This window comes from Ursus arctos, unplaced genomic scaffold (genome assembly GCF_023065955.2).
Source record: "Ursus arctos isolate Adak ecotype North America unplaced genomic scaffold, UrsArc2.0 scaffold_25, whole genome shotgun sequence".
In the NCBI taxonomy this organism is placed as follows: domain Eukaryota; kingdom Metazoa; phylum Chordata; class Mammalia; order Carnivora; family Ursidae; genus Ursus; species Ursus arctos.
This window is the reverse complement of record NW_026622930.1, coordinates 41,696,127-41,723,889: the sequence shown is the minus strand read 5'-3', so window position 1 is coordinate 41,723,889 and position 27,763 is coordinate 41,696,127. Positions and strand designations below refer to the sequence as shown.

At 39.9% G+C, this 27,763-nt stretch overlaps 1 long non-coding RNA gene across 3 annotated transcripts; it reads left to right on the top strand.

Annotated features, from left to right (window-relative positions):
* The first annotated feature begins 424 nt into the window (after positions 1-424).
* LOC123000160 (uncharacterized) lies at positions 425-27,489 on the top strand. 3 transcript variants are annotated; one of them, XR_008961427.1, is made up of 4 exons: positions 425-7,192; positions 13,422-13,459; positions 14,448-14,505; positions 27,250-27,489. It is a non-coding gene; the product is annotated as an uncharacterized LOC123000160 (long non-coding RNA). The 3 variants fall into 3 exon arrangements; XR_008961428.1 differs by lacking the exon at positions 27,250-27,489 and having other exon boundaries at positions 14,448-15,509; XR_008961426.1 differs by lacking the exon at positions 27,250-27,489 and having other exon boundaries at positions 13,422-21,023.
* The last annotated feature ends 274 nt before the right edge of the window (positions 27,490-27,763 follow it).

Genomic DNA, 27,763 nt, shown 5'->3' with positions numbered 1-27,763 from the left:
TTGCATTGGTTTCTGTGACAACCAAGAGTATGCTGGATGGTCCATTATATGTGAAAGTGATTTGGAAATCAGATGTAATAGATTATTACCGAGAACCTCTTTTTCACTGTGTTCCACAAGCTCTTTTGATGCTCCCGTCTCTAATGGCAGTAGAAACGTGTTCAGGTTTTGAAGTGAATCAACCCCTTCACCTCCACGTCCAGCCCAGCACGCGCTGAGCCGTGGGTTAGCCGAGGGCACCAAAGAGCATGTCCTTTGCAGTAAATAAGCTGATAGAGCTGTGCTGTGGGCGAGAAGGAATTGGGACTTGTGTGGTAGCGAGCGAAGACGGAGTCAGGGCAGTAAGAATGTGCAGTCTCTGGGAGTGACCATTGCAACAAAAAGCCTCCCTAAAGCACAACTTTTTGTGGGAGGTGGGGGGAGGGGGAGAGGAGTGAAGGCACTGGTGGGCTGGAGACCTACCCACGGGTGAAGCTGGATGATACCACTGCATAGCCCGCTCTCAGAATCACTCCGGGCCAGAGCCTGCAGGAATGCCAGGCTGTGCCTCCTACTGAACCCTAGTGTGTGGCCCGTTTTGGTTTTGCTCCTGCTGCTTCATAATAGGACCTCTAAGAGCCAAGATAAAATGAGACGATGTGCTGCAGGGTCAGATGCAAAGATCTGTCCGTTGAACTCTTTTCCTTTTCATTTCATATCGAACTTTTACAGACTGTAAAACAGTTTGTAACACAAAGGACCCAGTCAAGGTTTCTATTGGAAACAGCTTGGGAGGGACGTTGGAAACCTGCATTTGCAAGCACCTTGCTTGTTTGCTAGCTTTAGAGGATGCAGTTCAGAGCACGGCTGAGCCTTTCTCCACGCCTCCCACGTGCAAAGTCAAATGGGATGCAGTTTTGAAATGCAGGTGAGGCTTGGTGGGGTAAGGTCCAGAGCCGACAGCCAGGAAAGAATTCTTGAGACGTCCTCGGTGCAAAATAGTGGTTTTATTAAAGCACGGGGACAGGCCCCTGCCTGCCGCTTCATGCTCCCAGCTGCCCCGGGATTACGAAGGGCAACTGATTATACACTTTGGGGTTGGGGGAAAGTAAAGATAAGGGAAGTTCCAAAAGGATTTTCATATACTAAAGAAGATTCTCAGGATACAGAAGGCCTTGCTATTGTCCAACTAAGGTTGCTTTTCCCTCTAGCAAGGTGCTGACATTAAGACAGTTGGGGGCTTGCTGGAGGAACAATTATACTCTGCCTGCCTCAAGTATTTGTCAGTGGGCTACAGGTTATAAGGACATTTACTTTTATCTACATTTCCTCCTGCCTTTGTTTCCCACATCAAATGAATGAGGTTAACTACAGGCACTTGTGCGGGAAATAATCTGCGAGTCAGGACAATGGTGAGCAGCCCTGCCCTCCAGGAGGAATGCGTGGCTGTGCCTGGCGAATGTCACAGATGGTACGCACTCTGGGCAAAACCACATTTCTCCGTCATCTCTTCTTTCGTTAAGACTCAAGTGCCTTGCTTACAAGTTAAGCTGGATCTGTCTCTCATCACTGGAAAATGCAAGGAGGAAGAAGAGGATATGATGGAATAATGGGTGGCAGAGTACGTGACTTAAGCCATCTCCTGCTGAGAGGGGGTCCCTTAGCAAAGGAACAGGAAGGCAATGCAGAATCCTGGTCAGAGTTAAACTGAACGACCCAGATGAGAGCCACAGGGATGCCCTTAGTTGCAATTTCACTGGGAGAGAGTCCCACCATCTCCAATGGGGTGTGCGGAGGGAATTTGCTCCCCTCCAAACTTAGTTTCACTCCTCCCCACACTCAGTGATTTTCACAGCTTTAAAATATCCTGAAAAACAGATGATCAGATGGTTTTCTCTCCCCAAACTTCTCTATGCTTTGTTCTCTTTTAAATCTGTGATTATTAATTGTCATTCTATGAGTTCTGTGAGCTGCCAATTTGGGGACACCAAACAGATTTATGGTATTGCAAATTATACATACTTATATTGAAATTCAATGACTTAGGAGTGTTCAAGAGATAGAAAAAATTATATTCTTTGGTTGGTACATATACAAAACTAACAGCAGAATGGGGTACATATTTAGCCATCCTCATATAGTATCAGATCCCAAGATAAGTGGTAATGCTCCTGTATTGATTTCTTCGCAGGTAATGAGTTATCACACAGTTAAAGGAATAGAACTTTAGGATCAGATTTGGGTGTGGATCCTGGCTCCGTCACAGCAAGTGTATCATTTTGGGCAATTTAAATAAACTCTTAAAACCTCAGTTTTCTTTTTGGTAAATTGAGAGTAAAACTCACCTTACAGAGTTGTGATAAGAATGAAATGAAATAATAAATATAAAGCGCCTGGAGTTCCTATAAGCCAACGAATATTACTACTTCCTATCTTCTACGTACTCCCTCCTTTCCTCCGGGTTACATGTGCAACGGGCACACACTACATCATTTTGATTCCTTCTCTCCCCCCCCCATTTATTTTTTAACTGATTTTCTCTTCAAAGGAGGCATTGCCAAACAACAAAAGAACTAGCGGAAGCTAATCCCTTAGGAATAAGTTGATTAATTACTGCCGATCATTCCCAGTGTTGAGGGCAGTACCTCGCTTTTGGTAGGTGCTCAAGGTTTTGGTGAACCGATTGATTGTACACCAAACACATTAATTTAAAATTTCAAGCTTTATTTTTGAAGGAGCAGCCACAGTTGCCAAGCAAGGAATTAAACTTTTATTTAAAAAAATTTCTATGTCTGAAAGGGTACTAGGATTGGTTCCAGAGAACAGAATTAGGGACAGAGTTGGTCCTAGGGAAGGGAATTTCAACTCAATTTAAGAACTGTTTAACAATTAGAATTGACCGACTAGTGGGTGTATTAGATGATGAAATGACCTTAAAACACTCACTTTCCCTGAATGCCTCCCTCCACATATATTACAGCCTATATTGACGTTATTTTTTATTCACTGAAATCATCATAAGGAGTTTTATCTATATGTATGAATCAGATAATGTCAGTGAACTTTAACCAGTAACTATATGCTAAGTCTTGGAGTGTCAGGGCAACGTGCCGTTCTGGAAAGCATTGTGAAGGTCTGGTCTTGTCCTGGGTGAGTGTAAGGCGTGGGGAAGGGGGACGTAAGACAAGTGAATAGGAACTGTGCTCTACCTCTGCTTGCGACCCAGTTTTGAAAGGGTCAAGAAGCAAGCATCAAAATTTCGCTCTACGCTGAATCAGGTAGCCAGGATCCGTGAAAAGTTTTTCTTGAAAAATTGTTCTGGGCACTCCTGTCGAGTGTTCTCCACTACTTTCCCTAGATAATTTACTTAGGGCTCTCCTGGGTGGCCAATGGGGCATCTAACATTGATAGCAGCGAGGGCCAGCTTTATGACATTCTCTGTTTCCATCAGATGGACTTAATGAACCCAGTGGAGTCCCATCCTAGAGATGTCCTTGTCTCCAAGATTGAAAGGTAGAATTCAGAGAGGGGAAAGAAAAAGCTAAATGGATTTAGCTTTTCTGTTTATTTTTAATCTTTCACCTGTTTTAAAAGATGAGCTTTCAACAGAAGCTGATTTAATCAGTCTAATTCAGGTTGGGAGAGAAATTTGAAGTCCTTGTGAATTCTGAGAGCTGTGTATCTATTAACCTGGCCCTGCCTAGAACCATTCAGAGAAGTAGCAGAAGCTCTCACCCCTGCAGAGCTCTTTATGGAGGGTCAGTGCAGTAGGTGTGAGGGTGGGCAGGTCAACTCTATTTGGGAAATCTATGAGAATTTTTAAAACAAGGTGAAATAATTTCTGCTTTTGGAGGTGAGAAGGTTCTGGACTGGAAGATTTTACCATGTGACTCTGCCTGTAGACCTTCCGCTTGCTGGGGCTGTTAGAATCTCAGTGAAGCTGCCGTGTATTTTCTCTAGTGCTACTTTCACAAAGAGGTCGACCAGAACTCTTACCTCTCGGCCTAATTTTTCACTGCTCAGAAGGAAGCTGCGGAAACACCTTGGATTTAATCATGGCAAATGATGTGTTTACCTCAGAACATTTTAAGTTAATGAAAAACCTGGAAAATATCAATTTGGTCATAATGCAAAGTCCAGAAAGCAGTAAATAATTCTGGCACCTTTCTGTGTCTGTGAAACACAAGACTAGCTTTGTTTTATTTTTTCTATTTTAAATCTATTTTCTGTTTTAAGTCTCAGTGGGATATATTTTCAGCTTTGAAAGGCTCATTAAATCACAGATCCTTAAATTAGGTGCTTTTCAATGGGTTTGAAAAATACAAGTACCCGTAAGTTCTAATTCATACTGTCCTGAGTTGTCTGGGTGGACGCATTCCCATTCAGGGAAACCTGGTCACTGTACTGGATCACTATGGCAAAACATGTTAGTTTATCAACGTATACTTGAAGAAATTTACCCATGCCGACTTTGGTTTCTCAATCTATATTTAGTTTATAGTCATTACTGTATGATTGGCAGATTAAATACTTCATTTACATAGTTCAAAAGGTATACTTTACGCTAAAAATATTTCTGCTTAGGGCACATGACTTGGGTAGAAAGAAGTGTTTAGGGACTGGCATGGTGCAAGCGTTGCTTGCTGAGGCTAGGCATTTCAGTGCAGTATAGGGGGTGCAATGTGTTCACTCAGGCAAAATTTACTGAGTACCTGCTATGTGCCAAGTTCTGTGCTGGACACTCTGGATAGCACCATCTACCTTATGGGCCTAAGAACCGTGTCCATTGCTGTGATTGTTAGGGATAGCATATAAGACCTGGGTGAAGGGAGCATGAAGCCAAGTCGCAGTACTGATTGGACTGGGACTGATCCCAGCATAATCCAAGGGGGACAACCTAATCCTCTCTTAAGTGTGGGCTCCTAGGATCAGGTTCCCAGGAGGCTATCTAGACATTTTGGTCAAGAAGCCAATGGTAAATCCTTAGATTGGAGGGCCATTCAAGAGCAGTTTGTATGTGCTACACCATAAATGCCTTAGCAGGAATTCAGTTCGAGCCTGTGAAATAAAGATAGCAAGTGAGCATTATGTGGCCAGAAGAATAAAAAATGTTTTTATCCAATTGCTTACCTTGTAAAAAGGAGAAAAGCAATGTATTTACTGAATCAAAAATAGCTCGTGGTGTTGGGTTCTTTTTACGTACGAGGAGCTGTACTCAGTATCCTATATACATAGCCTCGTTTAACTTCAATATCGGCCTTATGAGCTGCACTCATATTATCTATTATCTCACCTCTACCATTAGGGAATTGAGGCTCAGAGAGGCTAACTAACTTGTGTGATGTCATGTGGCTATTGAATGGGAGGGAAAGCATTGAATCCTAATCTCTGACTTCAAAGCTAATGCTCTTGACTGGTCATTAGCTCCTGATATCGCACAAGGCATGCAGAGAATCCCAAACCCATTGCTCCTCTTGTCTTCTCCACCCTAGTAATGACCCTGAAACCTGGGAGCCACCTTGAACTCTTTTCTTCCTCTGTTGCCCTTTCCCCTCACCCATCAGTATTTAAGTCCTGGTGATTTTAATGCGGAGTATTTCTTGAATCTGCCTGTATTCATCATTTTTTTTAACCTGGTCAACTACAGTGATTTCCCAGCCAGCACCTCTCTCCCTTTCTTCCAACCCAGTCCCTACAGTGCGGCCAACAACACAGGACAACAAAGACGTGCATGGCACATCTCTGCTTAAAAACCCTCAGTAGCTTTCTGACCCCTCCTGATCTAGACCCTCTACCCATTCCTTTCACTGTGTGCTCCAGGGACCTTGAACTAGTTGCGGTTGACTGATTGTGCTGTTGCTTCCGTGCCTCTGCATGTCCTTTTCTCTAGGACTAGAAGGACCTCCTCATGGTTTTCTGCCCAATAAACTGGCTCTATTGTCTCCTCTGAGAAGCCTGTCCTGCCCTCCCAGACAGAGGCGGTTACCAGTTGTAGCTCCTCCGTGCCTCTGTGATAATAGGCACCACCCTGAGCTGCAGTTTAATGCCTGCATGTTTCCCCCTCTATACAGCGAATGTTTCAAGGCAGAGAAACGTAACCTATTAGAGAGACATAGTGTATTAGGAGAAGCTGTCCACACCACAAGGAACACCAATAACAAGCATCTTGCAGTATTCTAAGTCTCAACGGGAGTCCTGCTCCCGGTCATCAGAAGAGAAGCTTTCCATCTAGGAATCCCTGACACTTAGACACCTATTTTGCTAGTGTGATCAGCTCGAATGTCAACACCACCAGCATGGTCCCTCTGTATTTCTCTGCTGGAATGTGCTAACTTAGGCTTCCCGCTCCCCTCCTCAGCTATGGTGTCCTAAGTTTGCAGCAGGGAAAGTTTTGTCAGATCTGGTTTTCCTCCTTACTAACTGGGCAGAGTTCCCTTGTCCCAGAGACATCACAGGAACATGGTCTGTTTGTCTCCTTCCTGAACAATATCCTCTCCTCTACCTTTCTCTGTATTTCTTTGCACATCAGTTTTGTTTTTGTTTTTGTTTTAAATAACTGGAAGTCTGTCATTCATAAGTTCTCTTTGGGCCAATTTGTGAAATGGGGCTCTTGCCATCGTACAGTGATGGACACCTCGTTTAGAGCTTGGTTTTAATTTGAGTTATTACTAAGGCCATTGACCTCTCCCAGGACTGCAGATCCTGGCAGGTGCTCAGCCTTGCCACAACTCCCCACTGCCCAGGGAAGACATCACAAACAGATTGCAGCATTCTTTCCACTAAGCCCAGACACAGCCTCAGGATCTCGCTTAACCCAGTATTTCAGGTAGCTACTACCGATCGTTTGGAGTCAACACCTGAGAGGAAAACTCTTTAGTACCTTCAATTCACAGGGTCAATTTGACCTGTTTCTTATGTTGGCTGTAGAGACTACCTAGTACTTGTTGGAGAAAACGGAACTATCTTTCCCCAGGGACCACGACATGACTTGTATTAATGTTTATCTTGTTCCCATGAAGCTATTAGGTCCTTGTGGATGAAAATTTACGAATTTGTAAAAATCCTCCTAGGTCTAATGTTAAAAGCACAAGAAACCCAGACTCATTTGAAGTTACCCGGGAAGGCGCTGCCGGCATCTGCTCGGGAGGAGAGAACCTCCCTGAGTAGTCAAGGCACTGGCTATTCACGTCCGGCTCGAAGGGTGGAACTACTGGTAAGTCTAATAAGGTAAGTGTGGATGGTGTGAGAAACAGGGACAAGAATTTGAAAAGCTGTAGAGGACAGTTTGACCTTTTAAAAGTACATGAGCAAAAGGAAGTGAACAGCAATGACCACAGATTTGAAGGGTACTTCTGTACGGAAACAAACGCAATAATACAGATTACTGAGCAAAAATGAAGATTTAAGTTGCAGTTAAAATCTAACAAGATTATTCAGCAAGCAGATAACTAAATATGATACCTGCTTTCATTTCTTTTTTTTTTTTTTTTGCCAAAATAATCTTAAATGACAAGAAAACCCATATGCATGTCTTTCAAGGTGGGATTGCAAATATTCAGCTGAGTGAGGATGAAATTTAGCTTTAATAATAGCATGTGAAAGGCCTACAGAGAGAAGATGAATGTCTATGAGGCAGTCCTGAAGAGTGGGAAGGAGGTTGAGCTGGGAGTCAGGGAGGTTAGAGTTTCATCTGGTCTCTGCCTATTGCCAGCTGCTGGGTAGATTCTTTAACGTCTCTGACTGCGCTCTTTGCTTGTATAAAATGGAAATAGTATAATAGCCACGTGAACATACAATGCTGTAAAGTACTTCAAAAGTCTGGGTTATAATCAGCACTCAATCAGTGGGGAACGATGCATCAAGTGGGCCTATAATAAATAAAAATGCATTTTATTATTTAAATTGCAGTCAGTGAGATTGCTCTTGGTTAAGGTAATTTCTTACTTCTCTGATACATTTGTCACCAAGAGTCCTTCGGTCAACTGAACACCAGACTTGCACTAGAGGGGACCCTAGCTCTGGACAAACTGATCTGGATCTGACATGACCTTAAAGGCAGTTTTGACTACATTTGCTGCAGCTGGCCTGGCTCTGCCCTAAGGCCACCAAAACTTCATTTACTCAGTGTCCAGACTGAAAGGGGCTGGATCCCTCTGGAAAAATCACCCCTGTGGCAAAGAATGACATGATGAACCCAGCTCCTAGCACGGGAAATCCTTTCTGGGTCACGAGATTCAGCCTTCAGTAACTGCTCTAGAAGCAGCTGTAAATAGATCCAAAGAACTTACCTGTTGCCCCCCGCATCTGAACCAACATACCCTCAGAGCAAAACCAGAAATGATTATCAATTGGTCCTCAGACCCAAGTAGTACCTTTTATGGGCCAAGCAGAGTTCTAACTTTGACAATCGTCACTACAGCTCCAAGGGAAATCAACATTGCCTTTCTTATTTTATAGGCAGAAAACCCAAGGCACCAAAGGATTAAGTAATTTGTATTGGAACGAGATTTTACTAACTCCATAGAAAATTGACCTAAAACTTAAACATGGATAAACCACATCCTTTATTTAAACAATATTTTACAGTCTATGATGAAAGAATACTTAGAGATGGAATTTCCAGATTGGCTGTTCATGAACTCACAGAAATATTATGCAACTTTCCATTCATTCAGCAAACATTTATTCAGTACATACCGAGTGGTAGGCATTGTGATAGGTGCTGGGGATATAAGCCCACGTAAGGACATTACCAGCCCCCAGGGAAATCGGGAGGAGACACCCACGTAAAGAAATACAGTAAAATGGTATGGACCTCATGATAGTGACAAAAATCTGTACATGGTCTGGTAGACGCCCAAAGAGGGGGCAAGTCTTGAAAGCTCACTCTGTTTGTTTTGCCCTAGGTCGGCTTGGCAACAGAAAGAATGCTACTGAACCCTAAAAGAGTTGCAGTACTTGCCAAATTTAAACCCACAAATAGGCGAACATAATATACATCCAAGGGCTGGAAGTCACGAGTGCATGTACACAAAGAATGTTATCTTTTATGTTTAGTATCTGAATTGAGATTGTATTTATTTTCCAAATCCTGAAAAACTAGGCTTTCAAGTCTCCTACAATTTGACCTTTAAATAATAATACCTTGCTAATAGCTATCTTGCCAAAGTGGAGATTTACCATGGGGAGGGCTCGAAATCAACCCAGAGGTTTGACGGTTGGAAGGAGGGTGGAGTTTCAGGCCCTGCCAAAATTAAACACAGCTTTCAAGCCACTTACACACACTCTCTTCTGGAAACATTCCCTTGCATTGACTTTGGCAGCACCCCATTTTCCTGGTTTCCTTCTAACTTACCAGTACTCCTTCTTTGTCTCCTTTGCTGACTCACCATCTTCTGTCTTGAATGAAGGGGTTTTTCAGTGCTCTTTTTCTATTTCTCACTATTACCTCCCTAGGTAATTGCATATTCTGCCATGACTTCTGTCTTGATGTAAATGTCAGTCATTTTCACCTGTCTCCAATTTAGGTCTTTTCTGCATCATCCAGACATGTATGTCCAACTCTGAACTTGACATACCGCTTGGGATCCTCCAACAAGACCCACATGGGATGGAAACTCATGGAATTTCCCTTCAAACTTCCTTCCTTTCTGGTGTTCCCCTCTTGGGAAGTCTTGTCCACCTAGTTCAGGGGTTCTCTAACCTGACTTCATATTTGAAACATCTGAGCAGAGTAGAAAACGTACCCATGCCTGGGTGCCTTGCTTAACCAATAAAATCCGAATCTTGGGGATGAGGGTCTTCAGATGAGTACAGTGAGCCTCCAGGTGAAGAATCGCTGAGCCATTGCTCAAGTTGGAAGTCTATGGATTATCTTGACCTCCCTCTTTTCCTTATCCTTTCATACTCAAGTCACCTGCTATTTTATCTCCTAAATAGCTCTGATTTTATCTACCATTTTCCATCGTCAAAGCCACCACCCTAAACTAAGACGTCGTCATCTCTTGCCTGAAAAAACTTTCTAGCTGCTCTCCTTGCCTTTATTCTTGTTCCCATTCATACCATTATTCACAGCACAGCCAGGGTAACTTTAACAAAAAATCTGATCACATCACTTTCTCACTTAAAATATTGCACTGGTTTTCTGCTTGCTCTTAGAATAAGCCCCAGGTCCTTATGGCCTATAGAGATATGGATATAGGGGCTATAAACTTTTTGTTTTGGTCTGATCCGCAAACTTACCCATCTCCACTCTTCTGATAACATGTCTTCTTGCCCACCAGCACAGAGGGTGGGCTTATGATCAGATGTTTCAGGGGTGAGCTCAGTGATTGAAGCTTACCAGGTTAATAAGGGTCCTCCTTCCTTACAATTTTTGGGGCTAGAGTAGAACCCCTTACCTTGGCTTTGTGGTGAAGAGATATGGATTTGGGGGGTCTTGGCAAACATCTTTCCTCCCCAATTCAGAGCAAAAACCCAGTACTTCTGGCAACAGAGGGAAATCCTCTCTTTGATTAATTAATAATTTGAGTGATGTTTTATTTGCTGTCAATCTTTCTTGCTCAGCTGTTAGCTCCATGAAGACAATAGCCATACCATTTTTACTTACTGCAGTATCTTCATTCCCTAGCGCACAGAAAGTTATCATTCCTTAATGGGTGGATGGATGGATGGATGAATGAATGAATGAACAAATGCCTAGTCTTGGAGACATGCATTGCAATAAAGGTCAGCTTAAGGAAAAATATGTCAAATGTAAAGTTTATAGATCCATTTTACTAAATTTCATGGTGCCGACTCAACTAAGGGGTCCTACAATGGAGGGATGGATGGATGACATGTGAATGCCACTCACCTTGGAACAAACAACCAAAATGTATATAATCTTCTACGATTCTTGCTTCATAACTGAATTCACAAGGGTTCTTGACATTTGGATGTAGCCATTTGATTCAGTGATATTGAGGGGGAAATATGTTGACATAATCTAAAAAGTAAACCCTAAAGTGTATCTATTTTAATTATGAAAAATGTGCAAATCAAATTTACCTTATCTTTGAACTTCACTCCATCTCCAACTTGTACTTCCTGGGGTAGGGATTAGGGATGAGATGAAATCAAGGATGGGTTAATGTCAAGGTTGAGGGAAGGATGGTATGGAAATATGGTCAAACAACATGGAAAGAGGAATCAGAGTCTTACTACATTTGCCAATCTCAGAAAGGGCCCCCCATCATCCTAGGTTAGGAGGCTGCTTATTTTCTGAGAGTTCATATGCATCATCTGTATCTCAATATCTTGGATGTCTCTCTGAAACGACAGTTGTCATTATCATTTGCTTTTAATCAATAAATAGATGTGCTCACTTAACTGAGGTACTCATTCCATCTTTTCATTTGAAAATCTATAAGATGAACACCGTTAGGTTGACTTCTTGATTCTATAACCCTATTTGAGTGGGTTTTTTATTATCTACTGGGCAAGGTGTAGGTGGGAATTAGAAGAGGATATTTGTAGCACAATAGGATCTCATATTCTTCAGATTTCACAGAAAACACTCAGTTAAATTTCTAATGGTTTTCTCAGTGGTCCATTCCATATAGGCACTTCACTAATTATTAAGCTCCTTCAAAATGGAGGTTGGGGAACAGATGATCAGTCTTGGAGTCTAACTTGATCAACCCCAACAGACTTTAACAATCTATACTGTTTTTCTGATTTTAAAATCAAAGCTCATTCATACAAAATAACATATTCTGTATACAAATAATACAGAAATACATGATCAAGGGTTGTCTAGTTGGCTCAGTCAGTTGAGTATCTCGCTCTTGGTTTCACTCAGGTCATGATCTCATGGGTCATGGGCTGGAGCCCCATATAGGGTTCTGCACACGGCGAGGAGTCTGCTTGAGGATTCTCTCCCTCTGCCCCTCACCCCCCCCTAATAAATAAATAAATTAAAAAAAAAACAAACCCTAAAGTTTGAAGTTAGGGATGGAATGAAAGTGAGGGATCAAGGCTGATCCAATGCAAAATGTTGAAGCATAATATCAAAGCCCCTCATTTGCTTGGGCCCCTTTAAAAGCCCTGCCAGGGCCCTAGTAATATGTAGATACAGCCATTTGCTTTTATAAAATGTGTAGAAGTAAAATACTTAAACTTCCCGTTAATGAAGGCTGCTTTCTCTTTCCACGCTCCCCTCTTCTGGTCACATTACCCCTCCTGTCGAGTGGCACTGGGGTTGCCACAGGCCTTTTAGAGAAGAGGCTGCAGAAAAGTTGAGTTGGGGATTCATTGATGTTTAGGCCTGAGGGATATATTTACATTGTTTACAGTCATATCCACATAGAACTATTTAGCTCAATGTTTTGGTGTAGAAATGACTTCCAGGCTCACCCCTGCCATCCACCGCTTCCACTCACCAACATTACGACTCAGAAGTGTAAGGGCAGAGCTTGCATGGTAACGTGGAGGGGTCTGGAGTTCCTGCGACTGAACTTATGTGGATGCTGGAGGAGAAACACGGTTTGAAGTCTATGGATCCAGAAGCCCATCTGTGGAGAACTCTTCCAGTCAGGCAGACAAAATTGTGACAGAATCATTCCATTCCCATTAGGGTCCCATCGAAACCGAAGTTCTTTACTGTCAGGAATATACTTGATAATGTAGTTGGTACATTTAGAAATATTTTAGAAATCTTTCAAAAGGAAATTTGTCAGAAATACTGTGCTTGTAGGACACATGTATGCAGCACTGCTACAAATTCTGTAGTACTTTCTATCTTGATAACATCGTATGTTTTATGCATCCCAACATATCACTGAATTACATGGATATAACGGAAAAATATTTACATTCCCAACTGACTTAAAACGAAATAGTGACATTGACGATGATAACACAGAACTTACAATGTGTAATTATTACAAGCTCATTGGCTGGTTATTAAATTCTGTTCATTCAAAGAATAAGATTGGTCACTACGCAAGAAAACTTGAGGCCTTAAAATCTTACAGGTCATCTATGAAAGAAATGGAAGTTTCCCAAAATTTGATAAAAATCCTAAGAATGTAGTGTATTTGCCAGTAACAATTTGTGATGCTAAACTATCAGTAACTATCAACAGCTTTTCTAAACTATTAATAATTAAAAATAAATTGTGATCAATGATGCTAGAAGACAAATAGAATTATCTTCCTCTTCTCTCTAAGGACTGCGATTACAAAATCATTGGCATCTGAAAGGATGATCAAGAGGCATGTAGTCAAAAATATAGGAAAAGTTCTTTAAGATCTGCCAGGGAGTTAATAAAAAATGGTTATTTTTCTGGTTTTTTTGTTGTTTGTGCTTTTACAGTTTATTAAAATGTGTAACATGTTGTGTTTTTTCTTCATTTTAAGTAAATAGTGATTTTCACACCAAATTTATTCTTTTTCCTTCAGGTATGACCTAGGCTTCATAAGGCCTGAATCCAGTTACGGTAAGGAATAGCTCTTCTATGTTTTTGAAAAGACGGTGATCTCACAGGTTGGCAGGGTGGTGTGACATGAAATGGCTGCATCGGACTGTGAGGTCAAATACCCTGCTTTGAACAGGGCCCATCCCAGGGTGGAGTGTCGCTGGCTCAAGCCTCATGTTCACAAATCAGGTCTCGAGTGTTATCGGCAAGTGAGGTTATACTTACAGTTACCAGGATATGCAGAACCGAAAGTAGAAGTTACTCATTGCACACCTTTCTGCGTGTGACCTGTTATCAGGCCACAAGCTCTGGAGTGCACTTTGAACCGATGATTTAAAAAATAATTACCGTATGGTTAGTGCAATGATCGTGCATTGGATTTTTTTCTTTCCTTTTAAAGGTATTGATTTGTTAAGTGTGAAACATTTAAAATAGGCCACAGTTTCGGTAACCACGCCTTGACCTTGGGAGAGTTCTGCCACACTGCTGGCCTTGGGCCTTGGGCCATGAAAGCTGTGCTGAACTGGATTCTTTTCTTTCATGGATGGCACATAGTAGGCCCTCAAATATTAGTTTTTGCTCCCTTCCTTCTATTTTTTTCCCCCCACGGGATACTGTTTTTTCTTTTCTTTTTTTTTCGTTTTGTTTTGGGTTTTTTTGGTCTATCAGGTGTGGGGAAACTTTTATAAAAAGAAAACATACCTAACACATTCCAATTGTATTACCAAATGCCTACCTTGATTAAGCTGTCTACTGTGACAGAGTCCAGAACTATGACAACATGGCACGTAGGAACTGTCTTTACACCTGGCGTAATCTTTCATTGTGTCACACAGGACTGCAACTAACTAGTCAACCACAACAAATTAGAACAAAATGTATTTATCAAGATGAAGACTTATGCTTAGCTATGAGATGATACACTTGAACTCTAGTCCTTATTCTGTGAACAGAATAATAGCAACTAGTAATAACAACAAAAATAATACTATGCTATGGCCCCTTTCAGGCGGATAAGGCCCTTCCGAATTCATCACTACATGAAATCCTTTTAATGACTTTGGAAGGTAGGTACAAACATTATCCTAATTTTGGAGAGAACAATGCTGTGTGGGGAATTAAGTGATTGATCAGGGTATCTTGGCCAATGAGTAGAAAAGCCAGGTCTTGGGTCTAGGACAATATGAACTCTATGACTCCTGAATTTTTATGACATTATACTAATGATATTCAAGGACAAAACCTGCCTTGTTGACAGCCCCCTGTTGTCCTCTTAAATTCGATCAAGATGGAAGCCATTGTGGAAAAAACTTGGATGTTGTTCAAAATAGTATCACTTCAGGAAGTCTCTGGCAGCCTCTGGGGATAAAACCGGAAGGAAATGGCAGAAAAGCCGAAAAGGGGGTGAAAGCTCTGAAGCAAGAAAGAGCTTGGCATTGGAAAGAAAAGAAAGCAGGAGGGTAGTGGTGAGCCCCCAGGAGGTGGGTAGGACTGAGTTATCCTTACAGAAGGCTTCATATAGGATTTTATCTTTTACTCAACACTTATATAGCATTCTATATGTGCCAGACACTTTTGTACCCTCCTACGTGAGGTAGAGATTTTTATTAATCACATTAGTCAGATGGTAAAGAGCAACTTGCTACCTGGAACTCTTGCGCAGTCTGGCTCCTGAGTCTGCTCCCTGGGGGAAGGGTGGTGGAGTCAGTTCATTATGGAATTTCCAAGTGGAATGTCTCCAGCTGCTTGGATACAAAGCCTGAAACACAGGGCTGGGGTTGGGATTGAAGATACAGATTTATTAGTGGTGTCGGCTGCAATCGATGGCCTTTCATCACTTTTATTGATCTGCTTTGCACCAGCAGATTTAAGGATGATACTGTTTCTTGCTGGTTATGTTCTCAATTGGATAAATTTCTGCATGTGTTGCGGTACTTGGTTTTAAGGCCTCACGGTTTTCCATGGATTTCCTTGAGACTAGATGTATTGAAATCACAACACCCTTCCACTCATTTATTCTGTTTTAAAACATTTTTTTAAATTAAAAAGATAATACTATTTAAATAGTACTAGTAGCTATAGTAATAATAAAATATTAAAATACTACTATTACTAATCACCACTTAAAAACCATATAGAAAATAAAGCAGAGTATGTACATTATTTTAAAAAATGATATGCTATAATTGCTGGACAAATTCATATATAATATTAAAACGTCTTTATTAAACCCGGTTTTATTCAATTTTGAAAAGAACCCTTCTCTCATCTTATCCTGGATTTGGATATTGTATATAAAATGGATCGGGGGTGCCTGGGTGGCTCAATCAGTTAAACTTCCAACTCTTGGGTTCATCTCAGGTCATGATCTCAGGTCTCAGTCGGGGAGGGGGGGGGGTCTTTGCTCAGCAGGGAGTCTGCTTGAGATTTTCTCTCTCCCTCTTCCACTGGCCCTTTCCCCTCTCACTCTCTCTCTAAAATAAATAAATAAATCTTAAAAAAGTGGTTCACAGATATATTTCTGATGTTAGTATACCAAAACATCCTGGCAGAATGGTTTTACAATTCTTGCTTTAACTCATTGGCAAAAAATACCAGACTTTATTACAAACTATAAGGGAGACATCAGTTTGCTCTTACCAAGGCTCCTTTTGGTTCAGCATTGTACTAGAAAGAGTGCGAAAGATCATGAGCAAAAGGTGTTCCTGTCTCTGAAGGAGTTTACAGTCCAGGGAAGCATGGGTCATATAAACAATTGACCATAATGTAATGTGTACAGGGCTCTAAAAGACACAGACAAAATGGAATCAATGGAATCAATGACCAGAGGAAAATGCAATGTAGTCTATCCTTACATTAGGCATTAGGAAACTCCACACTGATGCCTAATTCTTAATTTGCAGAAAACAGGACTGCAGTAGTTAATACAGTTGCTTAGAATTATTATACATTAACTCTGCATTTTCAAGGCACTCCTAAGTTTATAAAGCAAATGGACCTGAAGTTTAAGGATGTGAATGACGTATAATGAAATTTACCACTGTGCTAGTGTGTTTTTCCATTTTCATCCCAGTTATCTGACTTCTTTAGTTATATTGTCTAATTTCAACTGTTTTGAAAAATATGTTCTGCTGTAATTAACTTCTTGTCTTTCCAATCTAAATAAGACATTTCCGATCTTTTAGCTACAGTTGGGCCTTGAATTAGACTCCTGGTTGGAAAGGATTAAACTAAATGGGAGGCTTTCTTTTCTTCCCTACTTAATCTATTTTTATTTGATTGTGTGACACCTGCAGAGAAGCATGGAATTATATAATCTACTAATTGTTACGAAGAAAATTTAAAGCAGATACTATTGAATCAGATGGAATTTTAAAATTCACCTATGGAGACATAGACTATTTCTTTGCCTGAAATTACTTAAGGGGTTGATTTTTTTGTATTAAAATGGAATTACGTACTTAAATTGTTCTCACTTTTGTCTGTCAGCTGAGAGTCTTGAAAATGAATGAATTCAAGCATTATGAATTACGTGCTGGCTATTTTTCCACGTCTCCTATAATGTATGTGAAAACAGGATGTTTGCTACTAACGATAATTTCAGGTAGATTTTCTAAGTTTGTCCACTAAACAACAGACTCAATCAATCGCCTAATTTAAATTTTGAGTCAAAATTCTAGACGTTAATGCCTCTTCCTACTGAAAATTGTCCCAAATATGCCCTACGTTGAAATGCTTTGTCATTTTCTGTTTCTATTCTAGTCTCCTTAACTCTTTAAAACGTGTAGCACCTCCTATTTCTCTCTCCCCTATGCCTTAGTAGACTAGGGACATGTTTGCTAAGTCTGCTCTCATATTTAAATTTTTGCCTTTTTTTCAGAAAACAGGGGTGCATATTCCAGTTTGATTTTCTCCTGGTAAATCTCATCTTTATTGTTTCTAGCTTCACTTTTTTTAAAAAATTATTTTTGAAGGTCTTGTCCTAATATCATTAGCCCTACCCATAGATTAAGGACCAATCTTCCTTCCCCCCACCCTAATTCTCTCACCATCCATGTCCTAGGCCCACAGAACCAGTTCACATTAAGTGTAAGTTTATGACAAGAGCAATGGCCTTTGAGTTACATGTGGTTCTCAATTAGTTAGGATTTTTTCCCTAAGTGATGAAAATCTTAATTTAAATAGGTTTAGGTAAAAAAAAAAATCATTGGCTCACGTACTTGAAAAGACTAGGAGTGAAAATTTTGACACGGCAAGATCCAGAAGAGCAAATAATGTGGCCCTGTACTCCATCAAGTGTGCCCTGGAAACTTCAGCTAATCCTTGGCAAATCCAATTACAGTAGGAGAACTTTTCTTTCCTGATATTCTAATGCAAAGTCTGAGATCAGCTTTTGATTGGACTAATTCAGATCATTGTCATCCCTGAGCCAATGATCGTCACCAGAGGCATGGAATATGCTAATTGAGCAAGCCTCGGGGTCTTGTTTCCATTCTTGGAATCTGGGAGTGGGGATCAACACTATCAGAACTATAAGGACTTAGGTGGGGAGGAGTGGTACCCAAATGAAAGTGAGGGTGCTAGTTCAGAAGGGGGCATGGATGCTGGTCGGGTAAACACAGCAGGTATTCATTATGGTGGCCTTTCCAGGCGGACTGTGATCCTTCCAGAGCTCTGGTTTCTGTACTCAGATTTTTTAAGCCTACTCACCTCTATCAAGGATACTGTAGAAAACAAGAATTAAAATTCACTTAATACTAATAACAAATCTTGACTGCAGAGTAATTGAACAATGGTTTAGATTTCCACATTTTTAGACATGTGGCAGGAAATCAATATCTGCTACTTGTCTATCTTTGGAAATCAATATCTGCTACTTGTCTATCTTTATGGTTACTAATAACAACTTGGGGCAATAAGGAAGGTTCTTGGCAGAATAGGCGATAGGACTCTCTTGCTGACCCCACATTCCTGAGCCTGATACTGGGTGTACCTTTGGTCTCAGAACTTGGCTCCACTCCAGGGCACACCTGCTACTGACCTGGCTCATCTCTGTCCTTGTAGGGCATGCTGAGTGCCTCAGAGGTTGGATTCTGGCTATTTGACTATGACACAATTTGTTGCCTAATGTGTGTCATGTGACTTACTAGCTGTGTGACTTTGCTCTGGGCACTTAACCTCACCGACCTTCAGCTAAAGTCCTACCAAATTTCTACTTCATAGGGTGATCCTAAGGATCTTTTGAGTCAGTGTGAAAGTAGCCTGGCATACAGGTAGTGGCTAGTAAGTGGTTGTCATTGGAAACATGTCCTCAATGGACCAACTTCCTGCTTGGACCTCTGGCTTTGCCCTGTCTTATTTCCTCGTTGTGTCTGCTTCATCTGTTCACATTTGGTGAATTCTTTTCTGTTCTTTAGAATTTCTTTTCTTGTGGAAAGAACACTTTTCATGAGATTTACCCTCTTAACACAATTTTTTAGAAGATTTATTTATTTGAGAGAGAGAGGGAGAGAACACATGAGTTGGGGGGAGGAGCAGAGGGAGAGAGAATCTCAAGCAGACTCCTCACTGAGCACAGAGCCTGACATGGGGCTCGATCTCACAGTTGTGAGGTCATGACCTGGACCGAAACCCAAGTTGGAAGCTCAACCAACTCAGCCACTGAGTCACCCCTACCCTCTTAACAAATTTTTAAGTGTTTAATACATTATCACTGGCTGCAGTTGAATTTTTCATGAGCTTATTATAATTTCTATTGCATTTTTTGAGTACTTACTGTATGCTTAGCATCTTAGATTGTGCATCATGTGATCCTCGCACCAAGACTATAGGCAGATAGTATTTTCATTTGACAAATGGGGAAACTGAGGCCTAGAGAGGCTGGGCAGCAGAAAGGGGCAACTTATCATAAAGCTGGGGAAACGGGCCAATCTGACATTCTTGTTCTCACCTAGTGAGTGGTTCAGAAATGTCAGTGTGCAGAGGAATCACCCGCAGTGTATTCTAAGCGCAGATTTCTGAAGCTCATCCCCAAACATACTGCTGTGATAGCTCTGGAGTAGGTCAGAGAAATATGCCTTTATGACAAAACCTCTGGGTGATTCTCCCACAGGTGGCCTACAAACCACTTGTCTACAGGTGAACTTCAGATGACTGAAGCCCCTTCCTGTGGTTTCTCACCTCACCCACCTTCTCTGGTGGAAGGAGGGAAGTGTTACTGAGGGTTCTGGCATCTGTGCAATCTTATGCCAGGCGTGCGGTTGCCCTCTCCTGGTTTTCTGCTCTTAAAAACAATTCCTTAACCCTTTGAGCACCCAGGCTAATCGGAGCCCCCTTTGAGCCATTAGCCCTTGAGCGTATGTTGAGAGTGCACACGTCAGTCTTGTCCATCCGAGTATCTGCCGTGCACTGTGCATAGAACAGGAGCTCCAAAAAATGTTTCTTGCCTGATTACTTATGTATTGTGTAAATTTCCATTTGGTTCTTTTCACTTTGAGCGCTCACTTTTCCTCAATCAGGTTGTAAGATTCTTAGAAGGTACTGACTGGTCTTCCATTGTCTCTGTATTACCAGAGATCTCTCCACAGTTTGTAGGTGCTCAGCGAATACTGCTGACTCCTTCTGTTATAGTAGGAGATGGCTAATGCACGTTCATTGATGGGGCGCCTGCGTGGCTCAGTCGGTGAAGCCTCTGCCTTTGGCTCAGGTCATGATCCCAGGGTCAAGGGACCAAACCCTGTCAGGCTCCCTGCTCAGCGGGGAGTCTGCTTCTCCCTCTCCCTCTGCGCCTCCCCCCACTCATCCTCGCGCAATGCTCTCTCTCTCTCATATAAATAAATAAAATCTTTTAAAAAAATACGTGTTTGTTGCATTAATTAACCATTCAAAGGTGTTGGTTACCACTATTCTTTCATAGAGATGAGATTCCCATGACTGGAAATCTTTTGAACATTTACACTTGATTTTCCACCTTAAACATTCAGAAGGGAGGAAAAAAAATAACTCAATTTTAGCCTCAGAGGTAAAATATTTAACTACTCGACATTCTTTGTTTTGCATAAAGAAATGTTTAACCAAAATTCCTCAGGTTACAGTCAGATGCCAAACTTTTGAAAATAAATGTGCACGCACAAATATGCAAGCAGCATTTACCTCAAAATTCAACGGCTTGTGGACTATGTCTCTACTTCAATGTCTTTGTAGGATCTCACGTTTTTTCTAAAGACTGGATCTGTTCAAATAAATGGTTTGTCCTTGGGCATCAAATTCCTCATCACAGATAATTGTTGAGACACCCAAAGTTCAGCGATTGCACCAGGAGTTAAACACAGAACTGTAAAGAAACGCCTAAGTATAACATGGTGACTGTAGTTGATAACGCTGTATCGTATAATTGAAATTTGCTAAGAGAGCAGGACTGACGTGCTCTTACCGAAAAAAGGGTAAATGTGTGGTGACGGATGTATTCATTTGATGGGGGCTCTTTTCACAGTGTATGCTTGTATCAGATCATCACATACGCTTTAAATATCTTACCATTTTATTTGTCAATTATACCTGAATAAAACAACAAAAAAAGATAAAATGTCTGCTTTCAAACATTCTGCAATCTAATTGGAATGACAGTAAATGTGCATAAGAAATAACTGAGAGTAAAAGATTGTTGTCTATGTTAGGGATTTCCAGAATCTTAAAGGTATCGAGTTTTAAATCTCTCATGTTTTAGATAAAGGGTTGGAAGAAGAGATACGGAGATGGGGCAAGGTCATAGAGAATGTTCAAGGCATAGTCTGAACCAGAGCCCGGATCCCCTTTCTCCTATTTAATCCAAACCACAATCACACCTAAACTTCTCAGAAAAAGAAGAATCACCAGAGCATCGGCGGCTTGATGAAGGTGGTCAGGACCAAACGACATGTCAAACTAGAGGGTTATTAGTTGTATCAAAGAATGAGTATCATGGCATTAGCAATCAGGAAGCTAAGTAGCACGGGGATGGCTGTGTGGGTCATACAATTTCAAGTGGGTGGACAAGCAATAGGGTCTAGAGCAGTGCTGGGTGCTAAACATATAACGTGAGCCACAAATGCAAACCATCTGTATAATTTCAAATTTTCTGGTAGCCCCAATAAAAAAGTGAGAAGAAACAGGTGACATTAATTTTAATAATATATTTTATTTAACCTAGTATCTCTAAAATATTCATTTCAACATGTAATTAATATAAAAATAAGGGATTGTACATTTACCTTTGTGTATTAAGTCTTTGAAATCCATTGTCTGTTTTAAACTGATAGCGGATCTCAAATATTTAATAGCCACAAGTGGCTCCTACTTTCTGTACTAGACAGTGAAGGACTAGAGGATACTCACTGTTGGGAAGGATTGGCTGAGTGGAATAACGCCAGGTAGATTGGTCTGGTCTGAGCCCCTCCTAGAGAATGCTTCTCAAACTCTAGCAGGCATAGAACTCACCTGGGGATCTAATTAAAATGCAGATTCTGATTCACCAGGTCTAGAACGCTGGGGTGGGTCTAGGATTCTGCATTTCTTTTTTTTTTTTTTTTTTTAAGATTTTATTTATTTGACAGAGATAGAGCCAGCCAGCGAGAGAGGGAACACAAGCAGGGGGAGTGGGAGAGGAAGAAGCAGGCTCATAGCGGAAGAGCCTGATGTGGGGCTCGATCCCATAACGCCGGGATCACGCCCTGAGCCGAAGGCAGACGCTTAACCGCTGTGCCACCCAGGCGCCCCCTAGGATTCTACATTTCTAACCAGCTTTCAGGTGATGCCCGTGCTGCTGGCTTGTGACCCACACTAGGAGAAGCTGGGTACATTCAGGGGATCAGCTGTGGTGGAGAGGAAAAACCAAATGCAGTTCTAAGTGGGCCAATCAGAATTTTCTCAGGAGGAGGAAATGGTTTTCCTTACTGAGTTCCTTGCCCATGAAATAGGAATTTGTAAAATACTGCTCGCCCCAAAAAGTAGAGGGAGTTTTTCCGTTCTGTCTACGGCTTCCTTTCTCACGTGGCTATGACGAATGTGTGGAGGTGTGCTCCCATGAGGGAAGAAGAGAGAGTGAAGGGTTAGAAGTTCCTATTTCATATCATAAATGTGATATCTCTTTTAACTTATATAGGTCTCAATTAATGTATTTTAAAACATTTTGTGATTTGTTCTATAAAGGCCTTGGAATATATTTTGATAGATTTATTGGTAGGCCTTTTTCCCTAGGCAAAACTTATCATTTTTATTGCTGTAGCAAACAACATTTTAGAAAATTATAAATATTTTTTCAGTTTGTGGCCGATGTCTAGAAATGCAGTTAATTTTGATTTTATATCCAGAAATCACACTAAATTTTCATATTAGTTCTCATAATTTATATGGAAAATATTCTGGATTTTCCAAGTAGACAGTCATGTCATCTATTAAAAGCACCACTTTTTTTCTTTCTAAATCCTATTCCTTTATTTCTTTTTTCTTGTCCATATTGTGCTGTCTAGGGTTTTTCAGTGTATTGCTGAATTGATGAGGTGAGAGTAGGTGCATTTGTATTCATTTTGAAGCTTTAATATTCACCATTAAGTATATAATTTATATTTATTTTTGTGGTTGTCCCTTATCAGTTTAAGAGCATTTTATTCTATTCCTGTCTTGTTTTGAATCATGAAAAATCCATGCTAAGTTTTATCAAATTTTTTGCATCTATCGAGTTGATATGTTTCTTCTCTTCTAAGCCATTAATGTGGTAAATTATATTAATAGATTTTCTAATACTAAACCAATGTTTCATGTCTGGAATAAATCCTACTTGGTTATGAAATATTATGTTTTGAATACATTGCATAATTTGTACACTAATATTTTGCTTGGAATTTTTGTATTTTGGGGTATTACTAAGATTAGCCTGTGATATTTCTTTTTATACACTTTCCTTCTCTATTCTGATGTCACAGGTGTATTAGCCTCATATAATGAATTGGGGAGTGTTGAATCCAAGAGTTAGTAACTTTCAACAGGTTTTGGAAATTCTTAGCTATTGTTTCTTCAGAAGTTGTTTCTTCCACATTCTCTCTGTTATCTTTCTGGAGATGAGACACATATTAGATTTGCTCACATTATTTTCCATTTTCCCTTAAATTTTCTTTTATGTTTTCCTCCTCTTGGCCTCTCACTTTGCATTTCTTTATATCTATCTCCCAGTTTAGTAGTTATCTCCAGGGTTGTCTCATATGCTATTTCAACTTTGAATAGAGTTTTTACTTCCGTTTTTATAATTCCTGTTTGTTCCATTTGTTTCCTTTTCAAATTCTTTTAAAACTTTAAAAAGGATTTCTTCATTCTATTTGCATCTTAATGCCTCTCTTTAATTTCTTTAAAAATATTAAACACACTTATTTACTATTTCGTGAGTTACTGTATATTTGTGGGTCTGATTTTGCTCTCTGTTGTATCTATTTATTCTTTTTCATTGTACTTTTGTTCCTTCTGCGTTTTGTGTTTTTGAAACGTTGGGATTTTGTAAGGCCTGGGTTGATGCTGATTTTCAGTGGTATTTGTCAGCTACATAGGTGTTTCTGCTGATGTGTGACCTCCAAATTAAATTCTCCATTTAAGGTTTTTTTGAACTACATAAGTAGATAAAATTGGTCTGGCAACCCATGTGAGAGAGAGGTGCACTCTCATGAATTATTCTGGGTGATTTGGTCCCTTCAGCCAGTACCAAATTCCCTTGCTATCTTCTTCCTTGTTATCTTCTACACAAGGTAATGTATAGATAGAGACTGTGTAATACGGTGGGCTTCTTTCTTTTTTTTTTTTTTTTTTACACAATGGGCCTATTTCTAGAAGGTTGTAGTCCTTTGGAGTCTTAGCCTCTCCATCTTCGATGCTCCCTAGGCTTCTCCATGTTCCATTCCCATGTAGCCATTGTCAAGAACTGGAAGGGCCTGAGAATTTTTTATCCTGCCTTTACCTTACCTTCAAGAAGTCCAGTTTCATGGATTCTGGTTCAAGACTTGAGACTCTTGAGTCAAAGGTGAAGGAGAGCTTATTTTTCTTGCAGTAGGGGCAGCTCGAGTATCAGCATTTTGCACTGGTTCCCCAAGGCTCGGTTCCTACCAGGTGACAGGAAGAGGTGTCAGATGACATCTATACATGCAGAGGGTTATATTATTAAATAGCAACCTTGAGCTTAGGGAACCTAAATCTTTTATAATACGTAGTTAAGCATATCTGATTTTTGAACAAAAACTTTTTCTCAGATTTCTAGTCTGTGATATTGCTGGAAATTGAAGTTGAAAAGTTAATTTATAGGACTTAAAATAAGCCAACTGCTTATCCTAAGCTTATTTCTTACTACAAATTTTAATTGCTGCCAATATCTGAACTAGAAGCAGTTCCTTTATATTTCCTTTTCTACTTTTGTATTATGAAATAGGGCTTACCACTTAAAAAAGAATAATGACACGCAAAGGAAGATTCTGCTCTTGTGTTGTATACAAAAATGGTTTTCCACATAAGCATTCATAATCTCTTTCTTGCTGTTAGAACAGAAGGGAGACCTCGTAAGTCCCAGTGAAGAATAGTATCTTCATGGATGATGGAGTTAATCTTCAAAAATAAAACTGTATTAGATTAGTCTCTCATTTGAAATGGTTTTCCTCAGTTCATTGGGAATACTTTGGAGTTGCAAGTATTGGCAAAAATTTATTTTTACTTCCTTTATGTATGCTTCAAACTCTGATACAGCTTATTTCTCTTGAGCTTTTCATTATGGCCATAGGAATGTGGCCTGCATGTAGATGCCAAGAAATAGGGGTACTTTGTCCTTTGCAGTTTGCTATCTCTGATGGTAGTTATTGGTAGTGAGAGAGAGAATATGTACCATGAGAAGACATTTATTTAAGAATAGGAAATCTTTCAGACAGAATTTGTCAGAATTGATTTTTTTCTACCGAACCTCTGAGGGTATCTCTTGCCGCTGTTGGTGAGGTTAAAGGATTTCTAAGAGGTCACTGCAAGGTGCTTATAGGCCACTCAGGCTGTAACTGTTAGTCCAGTTTCTGGATTTCCATACTGTTTAACTTTGTGTGCTAAGAATAGGGCCAATTTCCACATTATAGGCTAAACGTCAAAGCCCAGAGCAATAAATTGTTTTAGTGTCACATTGCTAAGAATAAAGAGTGGGGTAGAGACCTGAGATAAAGTTTTTTCTGAGTTTGATGCTTTTGACATGATACAAATTTTCCCCAAATTGTGCCCGTGGAATCTTTTTTTTTTCTTGTAAGTTGTCAATAAGTGTTTCTCTAAATCAGAGTCAAATCATTTAGAAAGTGCTGGATTAAATACACTTTAGAGTATTTTTTCATATATTTTGGATCCTAATACTTTATTAGTTAAGTGTCTTGCCAATACCTTGCCTTATTCTAGGCTTTGTCTTTCTACTTTTAAAAATAGTATTTATTGATGAATAGAAGTTTTAAATTAAGCTATAGACTAAGTTATTAATATTTTTTATTGTTTAAGCTTTTGAGGTTTGGTTTTTGGAATGAATCTCTAATATATTCTTACATATTTCTACTAGAAATTCAATGTTTTGTTTTCTACATATGAGTGTATAATACACCTAGAACTGATCATACAATATATCTGGAAATGATTTGGGTATATGGTGTGAGGTAAAGATGTTATCTAATTTTTTTCACATTGATAAATAACTGTTGCTGCACCATTTGGTAACCAATTTTCAACAGTTACCATCACAGGTGGTATTTCCACACACGTGTGAATCTGTTTCCGGCCTCTATTCTGTTCTGCCTGGTTGCTCTGTCTATTCATATAGCAATAGTAATGCTGTTTATAATTGTAAAAAAAAAAAATCAATATTTTCAACAGATAAAGAAACTGGGATATATTCATACAACTGAAAATTATTCAGCAGTGAAATGAATTAAAGCTACGTATGTGTAAGTGTCATAAATATAATGTTGAGTCCTCCCCAAAAGAATTATCAAGATAATGCCTAGAGTATTATACCATTTTTAGAAAAGCTAAAACATAAAAACAGAACTACTCATTATTTAAGAATATATGTAAATGTAATAAAATATTAATAAATACATGGACACAATCTACATTTTAGTATTTCATTACTTCTGAGAAATGGAAGGGGTATGACGGGGGAAGGGCACACAGAGGTGTCAGTTGTTATTTGTAACATTTCTTTCTTAAGCTCCTATGTGGGTACTTGGATTTTTGTTATTATTCTTGTTACTTTTTTATCTCTATATTTTTTTCTAATTAAAAAAAATGTAGGATGCCTTTGCTGCAGTAGTTCTCAGAGCCTTTAATTTGCTAATAGGCCTTGTCTTTGTCCCAAAAAGAGGGTCTTCTGAGTATTTCCCAAATTTAATTGACCATGGAAACTTCTTTCCCAGGATCACCTATTGGTACCTTGGGAATTGGTCTGTTTTATGGATCCCAGATTCAGAATATGTACATTAGCCCATACGGCTTATAAAGATGAGACAAATCCAAGGTCTAGTGTTTCTTTAGCGTGTCATCAAGTTACGAGGAGTTCTTTGAACCCAGCAGGATATAAAGGGAGGTGTTGTGCACGTGGTTTTTACCTTAGCGTCTGTCTCCAGATTTCTGGATATTCCTATGGCTCTAACTTGTTGGGTACATCCTTCTCCCATCCCACCCTGTGGGGGCAGTTGGAATGTTTAAAACAGAGGACTCAGCCAAGTGCAATTTCCACATGGTGAGAGTACAGCTATATAACACGGCCTTCTCTTTGTTTCCAGAGTGCAATGCAAAGAGCACACAGCGTAGAGAATGTCTGCGACATGAATAAGGGCCACCAAAGGCATTCACTGATCAAGAATCAATTGTTACAGAGAACTTACTCTCACCCTAATTAACAGAGCGTTTTTATGGTGGGTCATCCTCATAAGTAACATTGTTATACAGAGTGTATCTTTTTTGTAATGGAAGCCATGGTAATGACACTTTGTTTTAATGAGTATTTTTTAATATTATAAAAATGAGGCGGATTCTTACTTTTTTTTTTTTTACAATAGGAATGCTTTATTTGGCAGACTTTGTATATAAAAAAAGAATGTAAAAATAAAGCAGCTGATTTGACCTGGCAAGCTTCGATTCCAATTCAGCGTACTTTCCCTATTTATAAAGTGCAGTAAAAATGTTGGCCTTTAGAAACTGATATTCCCTGGGTGTACAAGTGTGGTAAGGCTTTTGTTGTTGTTGTTATTACAGCTCTTAAAAAAAAAAAAAAAAGGAAAAAAACCTGTAGCAAAA